Below are 21,814 nucleotides of genomic sequence, written 5' to 3'. Positions count from 1 at the left end.
CCTTAGGCAGTAAACTGGCAATCTCTAGCGTATGCCTAGCACCCATGTTGCACAATATACTTTCTACCCGGAACACAGACACACCGCAATGCTCTGTTCCTTCCGGCCAAATGTGAAACACAGACACACCGCAATGCTCTGTTCTTTCCACCAAATAATTTCAACTCTGTTGCTATACTCACCGCTAGAGATCTATAATCCTCGGTGAACGTATTTCCTTTAGCCGCGCTCACTCGCTTTTCTCGCCCCTGGCGAGGGTCCCTAATACAGAAATATCACTGTGGGCCCCAAGGGCTATCAGCTCCTCGATACCCTGGCTCAACCACAAAAATCTGCTGAGTTTATTATCGCTGGGAGCGCAAAGTCGATACAATCAACCTGCCTTTCCAGTATAATTCCTCCTAGCTGCTTCACCAATTCGCACTAACGGTGCGACCGGATCGCACTGCCTACCAATACTAATTATTAGCAAACCTTGCGATCTATTGGTAGCACTTTGCGAAAACCCAGTTTTCGCATTCGGTATACCTGCCCTGTATACCGTCCTTCAGTTGGGCAATCCGCCTCGTCAGACAGCAACTGAGCACCTCAACAATAAAACAGTGTATCTACGTTACAACATTACACACTATACACCTTTTCTGCGCAGAAAATCAAAAGTTCCCAACAATAGTAATAATGTCTCAGAGGCTTTCACAAGTAATTATACTATGCATGTATAATAACTATCAAAACAATTGTTCAACCACGTGGCAAATCTACCGGAAGTTTGCGTACGCACAGCAGGAAGTACACATACGCACAGCAATGCAATACACTTTAAACCATTAAAACGACAATAAAAATAAACATTTTTCTTTCTTGTCCCTAGATTCTAATTAGCATTCCTTCAGTCTATGCAACAACGGACATTCGGTTTCGCAACACACAGTGAACCACAGGTATTAGACGTATTACGTTCTTTCCTGCTTTATACGACGCGTCCGTCCATCCACCCTTTGTTGAGGAACCGAATATCGTAAGCGTTGCATACCTGCCGGTAACGTAATTCCTAACTCACGAGCCCCCATATTATTAAAGTAATTCTATCGTTTTAAAATAAGCATTGCCCAATCAATTGAATGTGTGTCCAAAGCACAAAGTGATTTATTTTTAACAGATGTAAATAGTCAATAATTCAATACATTATTATATCATGATAAAGTACAGTACAGCACAGCCAATACCAAAAGATAAGTACATACCAATGCAATCGCTTGCGCTCGCTTGCGCACCCACGGGACCCGATGGACAATATTCTGTATAGAATATTGTGTCAGAGTTGACTGAGGCCCCAGTGAGATGCAACTAATATATATACAGTCAGTGTTTCATTGTGAACAATAGAGATGACGTAGATTGTTTCTATAGGTCCAGACGTTGGGTGGGTCCAGGCCAGACAGGTAATAGGTTGATTCAATCTAAGGAATCCAAAGGTGGGGGTCTTCTCTCCAGGGGGTCTGCTCCTTTTCATAGCCAGTATCATACAAAGGTTTACTCTCTAATATCAATAACTAAAGTATGCAATGTGCAATCTCTTCGCCGACTGCACCGGACAGCTGCTGATGATTAGGGCTTCAATATGATATCAGGCATGACACCTTTCCTATTACCTAAACCTTTAATAACACTACAATGTACATATAATCACTATATACATATATATATATATATATATATATATAGACTAATAATAAACCGAATACTATCTGCTCCTGAATTACAGTGTAACAGAACCAATATGAAATTATATAAATAACTAACTGTTGTAATGCGAGTGTGTGCGTGCGTATTTTACCGTGCGAACGCACCACGTCACGTAACACGTGGCGTACGCTTCGCAATATGCACGGCAAACCAATATTAAACCAATATACTTTCGTTCATCCAATTATACGACTTCAACAATAAATAATCTCTAATTCATTTATTAATAATGAATTGGAACTTTTCGAAAATGTGTACTATTTACAAGTGTAATTGTAAGTGTATGTTTTGTTTACCCGTGCGATTGCGTTATTAGACGTAGCGTACTAATCACAACTGCACGGTAAACCAATATTAATCAATTTAGCCAGGGCTGGGGGACATCTGCCTCCCGGGCCCCTCCCATAGTGCTACCTAGCTACCTTGGCCTGGTTCACTGGGCCACCTGCATTTTTTTCCTTTAAAATAGGCTGCTGAGTCGACTCTTGCCCCCTGGGCTAAAATTTGACAGCCTTTCCCTGTCTGTGTAGTCTGATACAAAAGAGAAGCCAGCAACATTGAAACAAATAATTACATTCACCGCTTATCCTGTTTTTAGCCTTTATACAGACAATCAATTTGTAGATGTATGAGAGGTTTGCAAGTCATTTTCTACATAAGACCAAAATATCTGTAAAAACTCAGGTTCTGAAAAAACAGCTGATAAGATCCTTGTCATGCATATTCTCACAATTTACTGTCAAAGCATTTTAATTGACTGATAAAAATAGGCATTAATAAAAGTTGCCACTTTAGAGAAATATAAACAAATTCATCTCCCGTTTTACAACATAAGCCAGCAATAAAACCATGGCACATAAATATCTGTTGTAAAGTACACACTTATCTAGCACTCACTGTAAAGAAATGTATGTTGTAAACTTGTTGGAGTTTTTAGCTTATTACATTGCAAATTTATATCTCATTTTGCATTCCTTTCAGCTTTCAAACTCCATTACTGCCGTGTAGTAACAGACTGAACTTAAATAAAAATGAATGAAAAATGTATTCTGGAATCATAATGTTACAATCTAAACATAAGACACTAGCCCTATGATAACATGTGAATTACTCACAGCTATTCTCAAGTTTATCTGAAAACTTTCTCTGCAATTTCTATTGCCTAAAGCCAACACCTTCCATGGGAATCAATTTAGTCCAGGTAATTGCTAGAGCACATAAGTTGTAAAGCCCAAAAATGTAGTGAAGAAGGTGCTGTGCAACATTGTATTTATTTACTTTAGAGCCTTGTAAAAAAAATGTGTGCAATGCTAAGCACCACTTAGATGGCTGGTTCATTCCCAAACAATCTAAAGTAGCAGATTTGGAGAATTTAAAAGAAGCTCTCCCTACTTCTGCAAGGAGATTCCAGAAGTCATAGAGATGGAGAGGTATTAAAGGTTTGAGGAAAAGTTGGTGCTGAGAGATGGTGTCTTAATATATATGTAGGTCTTTGTCGTTATAATGTGCATGTGAAGTATACACCACCTGATAGAAATCATGAAAGACCTGGGCTATGGCAGGCATCAAGAAGTGCTGAACTTCCACTTTAGCTATAATCGCTGGGACAATAGTACTGGCAGCCTCCAAGGACATCAGGTAGGCCAAAAAACTACCAGCCCTGCCCATGTCAACATACTGGACATGTTTATTGAAGAGTAATTTGTGCTAAGATTTGTCTAGCAGGTAATCCGCCCATACTTTCTGAACAGAAAGCAGCTGAATATTGGAAGCAGTGCAACAAAACGCTAAATAAACAGATTACAAATTTTTACAGATTAGCTCCAACTGTTGTTCTTTATCTATAAAGGTACTCCAGAGGCAAGCCTTAAACAAGCCCCACACTACTGGAGGCCTTACCATGTTCAGTGCAAAGAACCCTTACTATTGGACAACCAGCTTGTTGCCAGCCCCCATGAGAGACAACCAAGACAGGTTAAATTTGCAGAGGGCCTTAACCCCTAGTAATATTATAATCAACATGTAGCAGGAGGGTAGATTGGTCAGAGATTCCACATGGCGTACATTTAAGATGATGCACAGCAGGTACCAGTAGCCTTGCTATGAGTGCCAAATCAATTCTGAAAAACTCATTGCGAGAGGAGGCAAAACCTGAATATTAAGTGTATCTAATATAGCAGCACAGTGGCTAAGTGGTTAGCACTTCTTCATCACAGCACTGAAGTCATGAGTTCAATTTCTGACCATGTCCTATCTGTGTGGAATTTGTATGTTCTCCTCGAGTTTGCGTAGGTTTCCTCCGGGTGGTCTGGTTTCCTCCCACACTCCAAAACAATGCTAGTAGGTTAATTGGCTGCTATTAAATTGATCCTATTCTGTGTGTGTGTGTGTGTGTGTGTGTGTGTGTGTGTTTGTGTTAGGGAATTTAGACTGTAAGCTCCAATGTGGCAAGGACTCATGTGTGTTCTCTGTACAGTGCTGTGGAATTAGTGGCGCTATATAAATAGATGATGATGCTAATGATGGAATCGGGATGCTTCAGCCACCACACATCCACAAGGCCCATTTCAGTGATTAGGTTTTTAAAGGCAGAATTACCAGTAATGGCACCAGTTTGGCGCTCCCGCCACCACTCAGTGTTCTTTTCCAATACATTATTAAAGTCCCAAATGCAAATAATAGGGGAGTTAGGAAGGAGTGACATAAATTCACTACAACAAATCAGGACATCACTGCTGTATGGGAGCTTTTATATAAACAGCTAACAGCATTAGCGGGGCAGAAACAATGGTAGCCTTTAGGAACACAAATCGACTCTGAGAGTCAATTTGTACTTTGCCTAATAGAAAAGGTAGGTGCTTATTAGGGATGTGCACCGGCCACTTTTCGTGTTTTGGGTTTTGGGTTCTGATTACCTTCAGGTTTTGGGTTCTAATGGGTTTTGCCAAAACACTCCCCTCAAGTTTTTGGGTTTTAGGTTTTGGGTTCTGTTTTTTTTTTTAAAAAAGCATAAAAACTGCTAAAATCCAGATTTTTGTTTTTTTTTCACTCCTACGCTATTATTAACCTCAATAACATTCATTCCCACTCATTTCCAGTCTATTCTGAACACCTCACACCTCACAACAGCAGTACCACTGGGCTTATACGGCAGGATCAGTGAACTTATATAGCAGTACCACTGGACTTATACGGCAGGATCAGTGGACTTAAACAGCAGTGCCACTGGACTTATACGGCAGGATCAGTGAACTTATATAGCAGTACCACTAGACTTATACGGCAGGATCAGTGGACTTAAACAGCAGTACCACTGGACTTTTACGGCAGGATCAGTGAACTTATATAGCAGTACCACTGGACTTATACGGCAGGATCAGTGGACTTAAACAGCAGTACCACTGGACTTATATGGCAGGATCAGTGAAATTATATAGCAGTACCACTGGACTTATACGGCAGGATCAGTGAACTTATATAGCAGTACCACTGGACTTATACGGCAGGATCAGTGGACTTATACAGCAGCACAGCACAGGACAGCACCACTGGATTTAAATGGCTGTACCACTGGACTGGACACAGGACAGCACCACTGGAATTATGGCAGCACCACAACTGGACTGAGCAGGACAGAGCACAGGACAGACCACTGGACTGAGCAGGACAGCACCACTGGACTGAGCAGGACAGAGCAGGACAGAGCACAGGACACCACCACTGGACTGAGCAGGACAGAGCACAAGACAGCACCACTGGACTGAGCAGGACAGCACCACTGGACTGAGCAGGACAGCACCACTGGACTGAGCAGGACAGAGCACAGAACACCACCACTGGACTGAGCAGGACAAAGCACAGCACAGCACCACTGGAATGAGCAGGACAGAGGACACCACTAACACACCCTCCCTCTTCCCTGATCAATGCCCGAGTGAAGATGGCGGCGGCAAGCGGGGACTAATATGAATCCGGATCTCGCAAGATCCGACGGCGGTATTATGACGTTTTGCCTCGTTTTGAGTTTTGCGATCGGCGGGAATACCTGAACAGTGCTCGGATTAGGCTCGGATCGGCACTGTTCGGGGGGTGTTCTGATTACTAAAATCCGAGCCCGCTCATCCCTAGTGCTTATGAATAAGAATAGATATTAAATGTATGGGTGGCAAAATAAGCCCGACCAATCCAGGGTTTTATTTAGGGAGAGAACCTTACTCCCCTTCAAATGCATTTCCAGAAGACAATATCAATGCTTAGCATATCTAAACACAAATTTTATTGTTCAGCCCTCTAACATTCGAAGAAAGAGCCTGGAGGTCCTTGGTTACAGAGCATTTGGGCTCCATATAGTACATATAAGATAATAAAAAAGGAGGAGCACAGTGAGCACTCCCTCTAGCTGACCTAGAAGAAAAAAGGACCTGCAAGCACCCAAGAAATATACTGATACAGGGGCATAAACATGACGTCACAACGCTGTCAGCAGAGAGGAACCAAGCGGCTTTAAGATGTAAGAGGCAAGAAGAAGCAAGAAAGAAAAAGATGAGAAAAGAAAAGAAGAAGAGGTAATTACATTCATATAGAGAAAACAGAGGGAGAGGGGCTGAAGAAAATGGGGGGTGGCAGAGAGAGGAGGCTCCAAAAAAGCCAGAGACAGAGGGGGGAAGCAGAAAATATGTAGACAGAAAGAGGGGGGGCAGCAGAAAAACAGAGACAGAGAGAGGGGGCAGCAGATAATATGGAGAGGGAGGGGCAGCAGGAAATATGGAGAGAGAGAGAGGGACAGCAGAAAATATGAAGAGAGGGGGCTTTAAAAAATGTGGGGAGAGGGAGTTTATATTCAGAAATCCGCACAAGTTACATGCTATTAATTTAAAGGAACTTAGAGCAACCATTTATGTTATTATTATTTGCACAGTATTTGACTCTCCCCTGTTGCTATCAAATATAATTTTATTTAAATCTGCAAAATAGTTTAACACATAAGCAAAGGTAATCTAAATGTAATACATACAGCATTAAGCAGTTCATTTAAATTTTTTAGGGCAAGAAGGCAGGAAAAAACTTTTTGGGGCGGGGGACGTGTGTTAAATAAGCGGACTAGGGCACTTAGGGCAGGGGTACATTTGAAAGAAGCAAACAAAAATCAACGCAAAACAATAACTAGGAAAAATATAAAAATGTATTAATGATATAAGGAAATCAATCGGTATATAAAAGACAATAATATTTATTTACTTATGGTTATGTTTAACCTATAAACATATAAAACATTCTAAAATATATAATAATCTATTACAAAGAGATATAAAATAAACAAAAAATACACACTCAATATATTGATACAATATATATCCAAATATCTAGGGTGAATGTATGCTCAACGAGAACCTTGTAAAGACTGGATAGTTGTTAATGTTACTGTCACTCACCGGACCGTGAGTGCCTCTTCCCGGACATTTAGGAACCGTGGCCGTCCTCCATCCTGAGGGTCTGCGCATGCGCAGCCCTTTCCTATACTTCAGTGTATGTCCCTTTAACTCAATTGGCAGATCAGGCAACACTCCCTATATTAAGCACCTGTGGTCAACACCACGTTGCCTGATCTTGGAGTCTCATTTCCTATGAGTCTCTGAAGGTGTTCCTGTATTCCTCGTGTTTTCAGCGCTGCTGATTCCTGTGGTTTCCAAACCACTTCTACCTCTGTGGTTTCCAAACCACTTCTACTACTGTGGTTCCCATACCACTTCTACCATCAACTGTATCATCGTGACTGTTTGCTGATTCCTATCCGCTGCCTCCGTGCACTACAGTCTTCCAAACCACTTCAACGCTATTACTTATCATTGTGACTGTTTGCTGATTCCTATCCGCTGCCTCCGTGCACTTCAGTCCTCTAATCCACATCATCGCTATTATATTTCACTGTGACTGTTTGCTGGTTCCTACCCGCTGCCTCTGTGCACTCCAACCGTTACTTTACATCCACTCACCTGTTCCTCATCAAGTCCGTGAGCTGATTCCTATCCGCTGCCTCCGTGCACTACAAGCCTTCAGCCTGCAACTCGCCTGTGTTCATCATCGGGATTGTTAGCTGATGTCTACCCGCTGCTTCCGTGCACTACAGCCTCCAGCCTACAACTCGCCTGTGTTCATCATCGTGACAAGTTAGCTGATTCATATCCGCTGCTCCTGTGCACTGCAGTCTCTTCTCAGCTCTCCTGTGTTTCCTCGAGACTGCTGCTCTCATTGCCATTTGCTACTCTCCGTGATCAACAGCTCCTGGTCTACTCTGCTCTCCCGTGTTCCAGCGCTACTGACAACTATTGGTTGCTACTGGTTACCTCCGTGTACCGCAGAGTCCTGCTGCTGCTGACCGCGCTATCATCCATCTACTGCTGATCCGCTCTCCACGCCTTCACGTGTCCCGCAGGTCTACCCTCCTGTCTGCATTGGATTTATATCTCATCTACTACTCCTCTGCTGGATCATCTCCACTCTCCTGGGCCCTCCTTGAGTCCAGTTCCACGTGTTACTGATTCCTGTGGATTCGTGTCCCTGTTGGTCTACTTATCTGTGCGCTGCACCTACTGACCGCTGCCTCAGCTATCCTGGGACTTCTCATCCAGCCGGCCTCCTGCCGCTCAGGTATCCCTGCACTCCTATCTGACTGCCTGCTTCTGAACCACGGTATGCATACTTCTCATTGACTGTGCTGGTGTATTGCATATCTTGCTGGACTGTGTTGGTTCTCCTATGGAGTCTGCTATCCGCTGAGTCTATTGCCATCATTGACTGTGTTAACTTGTGCTGGACTACTTCAAGAGACTTTCTATATTTGCAGACCTGTTCAGTCATTTATATATATATTGTGCATGTTACTGTGGATCGTATATAAGGTGCCTGTGTATATCCTGTGTTGCAGTCTCTCCCCGTGCACCTCCTCACATATATATTCAGTGGTACAACTTGCTGGTAGCAGACCACTGATCCCTGTTTCCAGTATCACCTGTTCCAGTATCCTCTCACATAGCAGTGGTACAACTTGCTATCGCAGACCACTGACTCCCCGGATACCTCCACTTGGATTCCACTCCTTCACTCAGACAGCGGTACCACTTGCTATCCGCAGACCGCTGACTCTCATCACCTCCTCGTTTCTGTTGGACATTCCTCCTCACTATAGCAGTGGTACAACTTGCTACCGCAGACCACTGACTACCTTCACGTGTCCTTGTCCTACAGTTCCTCGTGTACTATTACCTCCATATTACCAGTGCTGCTAGTCATAGACTTTCCTGTGCATCTCATCATCTGCTGCTTCCTGGTCCGTGATCACCCAGCTACCAGAGTACCCTATTACCATCTACATTGCTCTGGTAAGCCTACCACCTGGTGATCCCTGGGTAAAGACTCCTAGTGCCCGTGACAGTTACATCCCAGACCTGGATGAGTACAGATAAGTCCCGCTGAGTGATGCCAATTCACACTAGGAAACTAAACCATAAGAACTGTGATATAGGTCTAAAAGGTCTTTTAGGGAAATATATCCCAATTGATTAAATGTCTATAGACCAAAAGCAATATTGACACTGCTTAAAAACATGAGAAGCCAAGCAAGACACAACTGTCATAAGTGTTCTTGTTAACTTACGGACTACACGCTCGGCAGTAATTCTTCCCACTATATTGTAATGCATAAACTATTTGAGGCTCATTTACAGCTGGATGTCTTCACTCTCCGAAAATACACAGAAAAGACCTACACAAAAAAACATACTTACATAGGCATGTTGAGTGAGATGTATCTTTAGATGCATCCAGCTCAAAAACAGTAGTTGTTGCACTAGGCTACATACACTACACGGCCAAAAGTATTAGTGTATCTGGCAATTTCAGCCATACCTATTGATAACACATGCATTACATCAAGCATACAGCCATATCTTTTCCACAGTCAAATATTAGCAGTATAATGAGTCATACTGAAGAGTCATACTGAAGAGTACAGTCATGTTCAATGTGACACTGTCATAGGATGCCAGCTTTCCAATAAGTCAGTTTGTCAAATTTCTGCCCTGCTAGATCTGGCCCAGTCAGCTGTAAGTGTTGTTATTGTGAAGTGAAAATGTCTAGGTGCAACAACATCTCAGCCACAAAGTGGTATGCCACACAAGCTCATAGAACTGGACAGCCAAGTGTTGAAGTGCATAGTGTATAAAAATCACCAGGAATCAGTTGCAACACTGCCTCTGGAAGCAATGTCAGCACAAGAACTATTTGTCAGGAGTTTCATGGATTGGGTTTCTATGGCCAAGCAGCCAAACAAAAGGCTCTGATCATCATGCCCAATGCCAAAAGTTGACTGCAGTGGTGTAAAACACACCGTTTGATTCTGGAACAGTGAAAGTCAGTTCTCTGGAGTGGCAAATCACGCTTCACCACCTGGTTATCTGATGGATGAATCTGAGTTTGGTGAATGCTAGAAAGTTCCCTACCTGAACACGTACTGCAAACTGTAAAGTATAGTTGAGGAGAAATAATGATCTGGTTGTGTTATTAATGGTTTTGCCTGGGCCCCTTAGTTCCAATGAAAGAAAATCTTAATGCTACAGCATACAATGACATTCTATATGAGTGTGTTCTTCCAACTTTGTGGCAACAGCTTGAGGAGGACAATTCCCCCATGCACAAAGCAAAGCCTATCAAAAAATGGTTTCCCGAGTTTGGTGGAAGAACTTGACTGGCTTGCACAGAGCCATGTTCTTAACCTCATTGAACACCTTTGTTAGGAATTGAACGCAGACTGCGAGCCAGGCCTTATCGCCTATTATTAGCGCCCAATCTCACTAATGCTCTTGTGGCTGAATGGATGCGAATCTGAGTAGCCATGTTCCAAAATCTAGTGAGTGCCTTCACTCTTCCCAGAAGAGTGGAGGCTGTTATAGCAACAAAGGGGAGAACAACTGTACATTCATGCCGATGGTTTTGGGTTGAGATGTTCAACAAATTTATATGAATGTGATGTTCGGGTGTCCATATACTTTTGGTCATGTAGAGTATATAGTGTGTAAACTTATAACTAAGGATATATGTGGCTTGACAGTTCTAATGTCACAATGCTGTATTTTCACACAATATAGTAATGTATTGAAGTGTCACATAAACAAGAGAGAATAATATTTTGACCGTTTATTAATAAATATGAGTCACATTTTCAATATAAACTGTAATGAAATACAAACACCTCCACACAGTAGTCCAAATGGAAATGACAATTAAGTAATGCGAATAGACATCTCTGACTTAATAAAATATAACTGTAACACTAATGTTTTAAGTATTATTAGCTAGGAGGGTCAATACATAATCAGCCAAACAATAGTGGCTAAAGGGATATGCATCCTAAAAGGCATATCTGGGCATGTGCCCATGACTAATTGTTTTGCAATTACTGGAAAAGCTTATGTTCTATCTATCTATCTATCTATCTATTTATCGTTTACAAAACTGGCATGCAATACAGTATGATCATTTATTACAAACTAACAATTGTTACCCCTGCACTTATCTAGGTGGTATATGGCTACTATGGCTGGCCAATTTTAGCACGGGTGTGACACTCAGCAGCCTATTAGGAACATTTTAAAGGAAAACATATGTAGGTAACCCAGGGACCCAGACCACGTTAGCACACTATGGGACCAGCCCTAGGTGCAGATGTCCCCCTGCACTCCAGCCCAGCCAAATCATCCAGCCCCGGAAGACTGTCCACAGAAAATTAGGACATTTAGTACTCTTTTTCTGAGGAAATAGTTACTATTATATGTATGAATGGTGAAGTATCTTGTAAAGGCCTCTAACAATCTGTTTTGGTTGGCAATCAGAACATTATCAGCATTCAAATACTTTTATAGACAAAATATACTTAATTAACTTTCTTTTTTGTAATTCAGCTTACGTTTAAGCTACCACACACTTAAAGATATATGAATTGATAAGCCTAAAATGTGTCTATAGGGCAGGTGCATTATGAAGTACAGTAGTGTGAAATCAATGTTCCCAGCATGTTACTGCCTCCCCCTTTGCCACATCGTTGTGTTTATCACAATGATGTTGCAAAGGGGAGCCCCATGTATACTGCTATGGTGTGCAAGTGTTGCTGGTTAAAATCAACTAGGCAGTTACAGGTTTCTATTGGCAGCTGTAACTTGAAATGTATAGTAGTTAGGTGGTTGATGGGGGTTTTATTAGTAGAAATGTTGAGGCATATTTTAATAAAATCTCTCAGAGAGCTTTACTAATGAAGGTTTAATGTATCAATTTTCAATAGATGTTATGCAACAATTCAACTCTTGATGGGTTGGTACCCACTAATAAATAACGGACAAGGAGGAATCACAATGAATTATAAAGTGCTTTATCTAGTCAGTGTTTAAGAATAAGGAATGTAATGGCTGCTGATTTTAGTGTGCCCAGATCAGCTGATCAATTGAAATCTTTTATGTATTCGGATAAGAGTTTTTTTTTACACAAATTAGTTCATTTGTACAAAAAGCAATACAGTAATTCAATTGTACAGTTGTTCTTGACACACTCAATAAATCTCCAAACTTTTCAGCTCTGCGTATTTGTTATGAAGAACTATTGTCAAATTGTTTGGCTAATCAAACAAGCTGCATTTAGTACTACTCAGTGATAACTGCACACTCTGATATCTGTTTTCTATTAGATAGCAGCAGCCACGACAAAATGCATCACATACTTTCTGATGCTCATTGAATATCCAATGCCAAACAATCAAACAAACATACAGCACATACAGTCCAAAGAAAACTATTCAAACACAAATATCAGCGTTTTCACAAAAATAAGGCTTAATTCAGTTTGTTGTCCAGAACGGCTTGATGGTGTGTGCCCAGTTGAAAAATCTGTCCATCTGGTGCTTGTTTTCAACAATGTGATCCTTTATTTTGCTATCCTTAAAACCAAAATGATGCATCTGTCCCATGAACACAGTTATACATACACAGTTATATATACATACATCTATATAGCAAGTATTTTATAATTGGGCAGACACTAAAAAATATTTTGAAAGAGTGATAAAATTAAAGCAGATGGCTTCCTTTAGATTACAATCGTTAACATCATCCGAATTTCAAACACCTTCCAGTCTCAATATTTAAATTCTGATACATCATACATGACTACGTGTACAGGAATACTAATAATATATTATCATATCTGGTAATTAATGGCAGTAGCTCTGTATTTTCTGCTTTGCTATGAAGACATGGAATTCTTTCATTAATACCTGTTTTATGTGGGAGTGTGTTCCATAGTTTCACTATCTTCCTGTAAAGCACACTTTCCCAGCTATGATAAGATGAAGATGACCTAATGTCTTATGTAGTGACCTTATATTGAATAGGGTTTGTTTTCTGTATGCTTGGACTATAAATATATTTATACACAGTCATTCTATACCCCATTAAACAGCTCTTCTTTAATTGAGAAAAAAACTAGCCCAATCAGCCTTTTCTTATAACTTAGATTTTCCATGTCCATAATTAAATAATTTTGCTGAATTTTTGCCCAAAATTGTACTGAATATTCAAGATTCTATCTCATTGGTGTTATATAATAAGTAAAAATATACTTTACTTTCTAGAGTCTATGGGGTAAGTGTATCAAACCTTTTAATCAGGGAATGTGGAGGTGTTGCCCAATCATATTCTAGCTATCATTTATCTAGCACATTCTAAAGAATGATAGCTAGAATTTGATTGGTTGTTATGGGCAGAACCTTCACTTTTCCTTTTAGAAGGTTAGTTAATTTTTTCCCTATGCCTGTTTTAATTCAAAGTAATATCCAATTGGTTCTAGATGTCATAGACTAGTATTGTTTGCTGTTGGCAAGTCTACAATTTACGATATCTAAGCTTGTCTTATTCACAGATTTACCCAAAACATCTACGGTATAAGCTGCATGCATATTTACAGTCCCTAAAGTAATAAGCTTATAACGACATTAAATCTCATCTGGCAAGTGGCACCCAGAGACAACGGGAACCATGACATCATCATTGGTGTTTCCTGTACAAAGGAACTTTTCTGGGTCAAGTAAAACTCAGATTATTTCAACCTTAGTTTCTGATCATCTGTTTACATGATCTTCAAAGGGCTGGGATGTCTATGACATGTATGCTTATGGTATTGTATTTTAACACATACTATAGAAAAATAAAAAAATTACAAAATTTAAAAAAGTTTTTTTAAAAAATCAAACCACAGACAATGTCACAAAACCTACCTGCTCCACATTCCTGTGTTGCTGATTCCTCTGTCTCTGTGTAGAGGTCAGCACTTCCAGGTTCAGGTGGTCACATGATCGTGGCTGTGATGTGGCATATTCAAATCTGAAGAGTACTTAAAGCTCACTCTAACACTGCAGCAGTGTCAGAGCAATGGGTTTCCTGCCGGTCTGACTCCCTGTTTGCTGCAGAAGCTGAACTTACCTGTGTTTCTCCCTTGGCTTGTCGCTCTGCCTGTTAACCCCTTGTGTTCCATTCCATGCTTGTTTTTACCACTCTTTCTCGGATCCTGATTTTGCACTGCACTTCTGTTTGTGTAACAGATCCCGGCTTGTTATTGGACTTCCCTTCTGCATACTGATTTTGTACCTCGCTACCGCCAGTGTACCAGTACTTGGCTAGCTGACATGCAACCAGATTTCCATTTCTATCCACTCTGTTATGCCTAGTGGCTGATCAGAGGGCTGCGACCTGCATATTCCCAGCTGCAAAGTCCACCCCACCTTGTGGTGGTTCTTGGTTAATACCGGAGGACCCATTAGACTCCGTACCTCTGTTTGGCCAGCACTAAACCATGCTGACACATGTATCCATCACTCCAGGGCTCTCCGTCTGAGACAATTGTTACAGGCACACAAACTCATTTTAGATATAGCATATATTTTATTATGGACCAAAATATATACATCCAATGATGAACATATATTTTGTATCTCTGTAAATGAAACAAGTTGCAGAAAAAATTCGAAATATATTTTTATGGAAAAGAGTGATGTATAAGTTAATTTATTCATATAATAAAATATTATTTTTATGAATATGGTTGCACTGATATAGGATTATTTTGCCTAAGCTGTTTATTTTTGTTTAATTATTTATGTGATTTCAAGTTATACTGACAGTAAGCTTTATCTGTCCTGAATAAAATAACTAGTTTAAAGCTGTGCTGTACTGTGCACTCTCCAGGAAAAAATAGCAAAATATGCCTATTAGCATTTATCATAATTAAATCACCTACTTAGTTAGCCTTTTACACTGTGCAACTAGGCAGGTAGCTTTGATACTGTATTTTTTTGGCCTGATACAAGCCCAAGTAAATTGATTTTTTTTGTTTAGCCAGCAATACTGACTGTGTTGAGAGCTTTAATGGGTGGAAGTTTAAGACACTGGTATATTGACATTGGTTTAAATTGAAATGGGGAAAAAAGAGGATAATTAAATTATGGAATAGATGACTAGTAATATGTAACTTAAAATAAATAGGCATGGAATCAAATATTTCCCAACTAATGATAAGGGCATACAACACTAAGTAGTGGTTAACATTGCTGCCTCACAGCGCTGGGTCATGGGTTCTATTCCTTATCTGTGTGGAGTATGTATTTCTCCTTGTGTTTCTATGGGTTGTCTCCCATATTCCAAAAACATGCTGGTAGGTTAATTGGCTTCTGACAAGATGGACCCTTGTGTGTTTGTGTGGTAAGGAATTTAGTATGTAAGCTCCAATGGAGAAGGGACTGATGTAAATGATTCTATGTGCAGCACTGTGTAATATGATTGGCCTATATAAATAAACAGATTATCCTCGAGTGAATGCGCACATCAGGACTAGTATATGAAGTTTAAAAGAGTGTGAATAAAGGTAATTAGACACAGTTAAATGTATTATTTATTATTTTTTATTATATGGTGGTCATACTAAACCCCCCCCCCCTCCTTCTCCTCCGGTTGTGTTTTCATGTTTTTCAGTTACTGCAGTTGGTGAATCCTCTTCTTTTTTTTTGCTAAGTAGATTTTATTAAGATTAGTCACTATAAAATAGGGGATGAGGGATACAGAAAAATTAAAAAAGGAAGGAGAGGGATTTGAGGGAAATAACATTGGCCGACAAAATTTTCTATTATACTAATAAAGTAAAAATTACACATTGCTTTTTATTTCATCATTGTCACTGGCCGGATTAATGGTCTTGTGGGAACAGGGTATTTGCTGTCTTCATAGTTATCTTGATTTTCAGTGTGACATAAAGGTCTTTTTGTGTTACACCCATGGTAAGGTTGTTCTATCAGTCAGGGTTAGCACTGGTCTTTGCTTAGGCGGAGTCTAAAGAACCCCCAGGTCTTTACCCCGCCACAAGGTGGGATGGATTTTACTGCCGAGAGTTTAAAGGTTGTGGCCCTTGGTTTAGTCCACTGACATGATAGATGGTAGGATGAGAGGTTGCGGCTGGAGATGGAGTCTACAGACCAAAGTAGATACACGATTAGAGGTAACTGAACAGATGGAGTGAGCATATCCGAGGTCTGAGGGATAGCCAGGGACTGTTACACAACTGGTGGCATAGTATAAGAGAGAATACGGAAGCTTGGTCACAGAAGGTAGCAAAGGTCTGGTACACAATATCAGAGTGGTATAATGGAGTATCTAAGAGGGGAGTCAGACTAGCCAAAGGTCATACACAGAGATACAGGATAATACACAGAGGCAAGTAACTCAGGAGTCAGACGCTGTGGCATAAAACCTATTACTTTGATACAAGTTCAGTGTCAGAGCCGTTCTTATATAGAGAAGAGAGATTCAAAATCAGTGCCTGTGGTCACATAACTGCAGTGAGCAGAGCCGCCTGCCCAGAGGTTGACAGCGCAGGTGACAGAGATCGGGAGCTGGAGCATGGATCAAGTAAGTTTCTTACAGGCTGGTAGTAGGAGGCCTATTCATTCATCACATTTTTGAGTGCTCAATTTTTTTTTCATGGACTATTTTGTTTTTTAACTGTCTCCGTTGTAATGTCTTATGAAACTTATTTTGTCTTTAGGTTCCTTAGAGGTCGTTGTGGTTTCTTGCTTTATATTAATTATTATGGACCTATCTATCTTTCTACTCTGAATGTAGCACCTGTAATCATAGGGGTGCTGTAGCATCTCTCTATGAATCTTTCCTTGAAATGTTTGGCTTGATCTTGCTGTTTAGTTTTGTTTGAACAGTTTTGAAATTGGTTAAATGATATATTGTGGAGCCGTGAGTTTTTCTGGCAGCTGCTCTTTAGAACATAGTATTTACTGTCAATAATTCTAATAATAATTATAAAATGCTTTGATGTTTATCTGATCATTTGCAAGGTATAAATAGTTAGGTCTAAGAACTTGATGTTTGTTTGGCCATGTTCTTCTGTAAATTTTAGTTTGAGTCTGTTTTGATTACTATGTGTGACGGATTTATTCAGTTCTAGTTCTGTTCCCTCCCAAATGAGAATTTCATCAACAATTTATCATTTATAAAGTACTATGTTTTGTTTGCATGGATTGACTCTATATATTGTTTTCTCCCTTGTGTTCATATAGAGGTTGGCATCGCTTGGGTGTGAAGAGTTAACCCTTTGTGTGCTGGTGTGGGCCCTGCTAGCCTGTGGGTAGCCAGAAGCCTTCTGTGCCAGTGTGGGACAGTATATTGAGGTCCTATTGCCCGTATTCAATAGGTGGTGGCAAAACCTGAAGTGTGCGGGGGTGTGAGAGCGCTGTTGTCTGGCGATTCAGCAGATCTATAACCTGTGTGATAGGTAGAGAGTCTTGAGTGCTGGAATCGTGTGTAACCTCATATAGCGAACAACCAAAGTCACGGCAGCTGGGAGAGTGTTCGTGACAAATTGGTCACGTAGAGGTGCGATTATTTAATTTCTTAGAGTATTAAGTGCATGATTTAAGCAATTAACCTTTGCACTTATAAACTGATTGTAACCTTGCAAGGAATACATTAGTTTTACAAGGACAAAACTCAGGACTTATTATTATTTTTGAAGACATACATGCAAAGCAGTTCCCTTCCCTTCTCTCTGATTTTTCTTTCCTATCTTTTATTTTGCAGTGTAACTGAGGAGATGGCTGCTGCATATAAACGCATGACAAAGGAGGCGCTGATTTCACAATGTGAGGATGGAGGAATTCCCACTAGTGGCAAAAGCAAGGATCGATTGATTGAAGCTCTCATGCAGAGAGATCAGCAGCAAGTCGTAGATGTGTCCCAGGAAGGGCACAGCCAGGATTCAGAAGCGGACCTGACTGTGAATATTGCTCAAACCATGGACTGTTAATTTTGGATGATTCTAATAGTTCACGTGTGGACACTGCTATGGACGTTTATTTGCAAACTGCTCTTAAGTATCTGGGCCCAGCGGACATAACAACTAAAATGCAGCTTAAACAGCAGTACCAGGAAGCTGCAGAATGCCAGCGCCAGTCTGCAGAGAGGCGCGCTGCTATGGAGGCAGCGGAGAGGCACGCTGCTATGGAGGCAACAGAGCGCCAGGCGGAACGCCAGGCAGAAAGGGAAGCTGCCAAGCGAGAGGCAGAGAGGAGATATCAGCTGGAGCTTGCCAAGCTCTAACGCCAACCGGAAGTCAGAGAGGCTGGTATCAGCAGACCCCGTCCAGAGAATTTCCCTGTATTGGAAAAAGACGGGGATTTGCTTGTTTGCGAGGATTTGAAAAGACGTGCCGACAGTATGGACAGACCAATGATCAGTGGGCGCAGTATTTAACCCCAGGTTTGCGAGGGAAAGTATTGGAGGCCTTTGCAGACCTCCCACCTGAGATAGATGGAGATTATGAGGCTATCAAAAGTGCCCTGTTGCAGCGTTTTAATATCACGTCTTATTAGTCCTTTCAGTTTGTCTTTTAGACTGTGGGTGGAAAGAAGAGGACAGATTAACCTTCACTCCAAGGGAAATGCAGAAACTCATCCAAAGCTTAGAAGTGAGCTAAACACCTCAATCAGAAACTTCTTGGGGATACCATGAAACCCTGAAAATTTCCATAATTATTAGTTCTGAAGTCTGTTCAGCAGTGGGTACTGCTTCAGGAGGGATACAATAAGCCATATTAGTAGGATGATCCACTATCACTAGAATTGTTGTCATCCCTTCTGAAGGAGGTAGATCGACTATGAAATCCACAGAGATACATCTCCAGGAATGAGATAGAATAGAAAGAGGTTGGAGAGCATGATGAAGAGGATTTCAGTCATGATGAAATATATAGTTTAATATCTCATTTAAAATTTGGCTGCCAAAAGGAATATGTTAACATTTCTTGAATCTTATATACTCTTAGATGTCTAGCAGGTTTTGAAGGAAATGTTAACTTAACATCTATAAGAGGATTACTGATGAAAGGATCAGCATCATAACCATATTTCAAAAGAGACAGTAAATCTGTAGAAACCCCGAAAAAGTTATGGTTAAGTAGAATCATTTTTCCAGTGTTTTCTTCTAGATAGTGCATCTGCTTTGCCATTTCTGGATCCAGGTCGGAAAGAAATTATGAAGTTAAAACAAGAGGAGAAAAAAATTCCATCTGACCTGTCTAGGGCACAATTATTTAGCAGTGCATAAAAATTCCAGATTTATGTGATTAATGAGAATAGTCACTGGATGGACATAACCCTCAAGAAGGTGTCTCCATTTTAAAAAAACACACTTGATGGACAGTCATTTTTTGTATCCAATATCATAATTCTTCTCCGCTGATGTCATCTGGCTAGAAAAATTGGAACAAGGATGCAACAACATCTTTTCACCGATTAATGGAGAAAGAATTGATCCCACTACAGAATTAGAAGCATCAACATCGACAACAAAGGGTAGTCAAGGATTTGTATGTATCAAAATTGGTGGTGATGTGAAAAGAGTCTTAAGTTGGGCAAAAGCTTCTGGTGCTTCAGAAGACAATTTAAAAGGAAACTTTTTGGTAAATTGCATAATAGGAGAAATTATTCCAGAAAAGTTTCTGAAAGAAATTTGCAAAGCCATTAAACCACTGAACCTCCTTTTCATTCTTAGGTACAGGCCAACTAATGACTGCATCGATCTGAATATACAGTTGGTTCTTCCGAAGTATTAATCATATTGGAAAGAGAGAGAAAGAAAGAAAGAAATAGTATTTTGTGGGCACAAGAGTGCCCACAAAATACTATTTCTTTCTTTCTTTCTCTCTCTTTCCAATATGATTAGTTGACTCATTAGTATTGGAGCACCTCCCCTATATGATTAATCATTATTTATGTAAATGGCTTATAAGGGGTTTAAGCTTGGTGCGGTGTAAAATCGAATCTGTTCTGTCTTCCGAAGTATTGCAAGTACAATACAGACATGTTTGCAATGTTCCTCCAGATTATCAGAGAATATAAAAATTTTATCCAGATAGGCAACAACAAATTGATCTAATAGATCTCTTAAGACATCATTGATGAAATACTGGATAGTTGCAGGGGCATTACATAGACCAAAAGGCATGACCAGAGACTTAAATTGTCCATATCATGTCCTGAAGGTGGTTTTCCACTCATACTCAGGTTGAATGCAAACAAGATTGTATGCCCCATGTGAATCAAGCTTTGTAAAGATCTTCGCCTCCTGTAGCCTCTCAAACAATTCAGAAATTAAATGGACTAGATAATGGTGTGCAGGGTAGAGATATAAATAAAGAGTGCTAGGTAGGACTCTTAAATGGTAGTATTTAGTATACAGATACAAATACATATATATTAAGTGTATATGGCCACAAACACCAAGGGGCACAAATGCATAACAAATATTCAAAAAATCAAATAACATACAGCTCCCAATTAAGGGAATATAGAAAATCTGTAACAGCAATTAGAAGGAACTAAAGGGCTCCTCGAAAGATTAGTCTCAGTTAGAATAATGGGACATTAGTTTTGCATGGACAGCAGAGTGCATAGAAGAAATCCAATTTATTTCCCTTGCAATTCAAGGGGCCTTTGATAGAGAGTTTCTATAGGAAAACTATAGAATACTTCAGGGTTTTATGTGAAAGATCAACAAAAGAGCCTATTAGAGATAATCTATCGCCCCCTGCGAGAAAGGCACTTAATAATCTAATTGCTGTTGTTATTATCATATAAAACTGGCTGATAAGGAGGGGGTCTAGTAGTCCAAGTTTTATTCAGATTATTATGACAAAGCTATGAGACAACTGAAGGACTCCCATTTCTATATGAAGTTAGGTAGTGATCCCACTTTGGTCTATCAACAGCAACTAAGATGTCTACTGGATGATGCTCTCTTGGAGGGTGTCATTTCTAAAGATACCTTTGGATTTGTGTATATTCAATTTCCTGTGGTTCCCACCTATTTCCATTTGCCCAAGGTACATAAAATTCTCTTTAAACCCCCCGGTAGACCCATAATTTCAGGCATTGGGTCCCTAACTAGCAATTTGTCCACATTTGTGGATTTCTATCTCCAACCGATTGTTTCCACCTTGAGATCACATATTCAGGACACTACGAGCTTTCTGAAGATGGTGCATGGTTTGATTGGGAAACCAACATATCATTTTCTCATCTGTGATGTGGTGGCACTATACTCTAATATTCCGCATCAATTTGTTTTAGATGCACTAAAGTTTTTTCTTGACAAACAGGAACAACTCGACCCATCACTCTGTAGTTTTTTGTTGTCATCTTTCAATTTTATCCTGCACCATAATTATTTTCTCTTCGATTCTGTTTACCTGCAGATGTTGAGTACGGCCATGGGGACCAGGTTCACCCTTAGTTATGCTAATCTGTACATGGGACTCTCCGAGGAGCAATTTGTGTGGGATTCTGCATTTTGGGTGAACCTGGTCCTCTATGGCTGATATATTGATGACCTTTTCTTTATCTAGGACGGTGACTCGCACTCTATTTCCAAGTTTATTACACATCAGAATTGTAACCAATTTGGTTTAAGGT

This window comes from Mixophyes fleayi, chromosome 2 (genome assembly GCF_038048845.1).
Source record: "Mixophyes fleayi isolate aMixFle1 chromosome 2, aMixFle1.hap1, whole genome shotgun sequence".
NCBI lineage: Eukaryota > Metazoa > Chordata > Amphibia > Anura > Limnodynastidae > Mixophyes > Mixophyes fleayi.
This window is presented reverse-complemented; position numbering follows the sequence as displayed.